The following is a 2288-nucleotide window of genomic DNA, read 5'->3' as shown; positions in this document are numbered from 1 at the left end:
TAAATGTAACTAAAGTGTGTAAAACATGACATAATTATGTTGTTTTTACTTGAAAATCAATTTTGTTTTTATTAGTTTAGTTTTAATGGTGTATTTAATTTTAATATTTTTATTAATTTTTATTGTATATTTTTGTAATTTTATTTCAGGTAGTTTTGAAGGGAGAATTTTTATTTATAGTAAATAGTTTTTCATACAAATTCATACAAAATGCATCTGTAGTTTTACCTTTGTACATTTGTATTTTTTTATTTTATAATGTAAGTGCCTCTCACATTAACTGGATGTATTTCTGTTCAGGGTGTGTTCCTGACTTGCTTCTAGACATGACCACAATAAAGCAATCAATAAAGCAATTAGTGAAAATTGATAAATGACCAACATTAACCTATAAAATTATTAACAGGTTTCAAATCCTCAAGACATTTAATGCAAATGCAAATGTAAATTAACAGAATAGAATTATATTTATTTGTCCAGAAATAATAGTAATATATCAACCTTGAGGATTTGATCACTGCTTAGAGGCAGGGGGAAGGACATCAAGAGCATATAGACATGAATTCCACTGTACTTGTGGGTGTGTCTAAAGTAAAAGTGCAAAAACATTTTTACATTGCCTTCTTACTGTTACTCATATACATCAGAGAAACCAGAGACGAGGAGAAAGTGAAGACTGGTTTACCTGTAAATGCAGGACTGGTGTGACCATGGCTTCCTTAAGGCTTGAACGACTCACTCTATTTCTGCTAGTGTTTATAATTGTGGTGAGTGAACTTTATTCATTGGATGATTTTTACTTATTTATTTATTTTTAACTCATTTTTTATCATTGTGAGAATTCAGAATATTACCTTATATATTTTGTATGCTTATGTAGGGTGTTTTTCAAAAGAAGAAGTTACAACTAAAACTAAATAAAACTAACCATGTTTAATGTTCCAATTCATCTCAATAGCGTTTAACTGGGTTAAGGTCAGGACTATTTTCAGCCCACTTGTGTACAGGTGCACAGTCATGCTGGAATATGGAAAGGTTGCCACAAATATATAACAATATTTATAATTTTACCATCACTGTAATCTAAAAAAGTAAAGAACTAAACATTCTGAATATCAATGACTGACAAAATGCTGATTTCAAAGGCATAAGTCAATCTCTATTAAACTGATGTCTGATGTTATTGTAAGTTTTTTAAATAAGCTTATCACACTGAGCAGTTACAATGGAAAGAGCCCCAGGCATCACCTAAATCATCACGTCAAAACTGACCTCTGCCCCACACAGTGTTTTATAAGAAAACACTGACAGAGCCGCAGTATTTGCACATGTATTAATAGCTAACATCTACAAGAAAACTGTGCTATACCATCAATTAACATTTATTAAAATAAATCCACCCAACTGTTTGGGCCCACCAGTACCTCTTCATCTAACTATTATGTTACTTTCTATTTTTTATTGTTTGACTCTTAAGTCTTTTTATAGTGCTGCATCAGCTTATGGAGTTCTACCCTTTCACTGGTGAGCATTTGGTATGTAACAAACTGTTGGACCAAGTAGCTGACTGAGTTACACTCAAGCACTGTTCTTCAAAAATGCTAAAGCATTTCCCCCATGCATATAGCCCATACTCCAGCATGTAATGATCATAGGGCTGGTCAATAGTCTTGATATTTCTGGTAATATCAATTTTAAAGAAGTAACACTGTTAGATGAGCCTCCTTTTAGGGGCGCAGAAGTAATTTCTTACAATAAAACATGAAATGTAATTGTATGGATTAAGGTATTAATTATTTGTTTGTTTATTAGGATTTTACCATCATGTTTTACACATTTGGTTATATTCATGACAAAAATGGTAGTTACTCATTACACAAGGTTCATCAGTTCACAAGGTTATATCAAACACAGTCTTGGACAATTTAGTGTCTCCAATTGACCTCACTTGCATGTCTGTTTGGACTGTGGGAGGAAACCGGAGCACCCGGAAGAAACTCACACGGACATGCAAACTCCACACAAAAAGGACCCAGACCGCCCTAGCTGGGGATCAAAAGCAGGATAGGTAGGTAGGTAGGTAGATAGATAGATAGATAGATAGATAGATAGATAGATAGATAGATAGATAGATAGATAGATAGATAGATAGATAGATAGATAGATAGATAGATAGATAGATAGATAGATAGATAGATAGATAGATAGATAGATAGATAGATAGATAGATAGATAGATAGATAGACTAATTCTATTTCATTAAAGATACTTTTTTAATATTTTAGGCA

This window comes from Trichomycterus rosablanca, chromosome 9 (assembly GCF_030014385.1).
Source record: "Trichomycterus rosablanca isolate fTriRos1 chromosome 9, fTriRos1.hap1, whole genome shotgun sequence".
Lineage (NCBI taxonomy): Eukaryota > Metazoa > Chordata > Actinopteri > Siluriformes > Trichomycteridae > Trichomycterus > Trichomycterus rosablanca.
Note: the sequence above shows the minus strand (reverse complement) of the source record.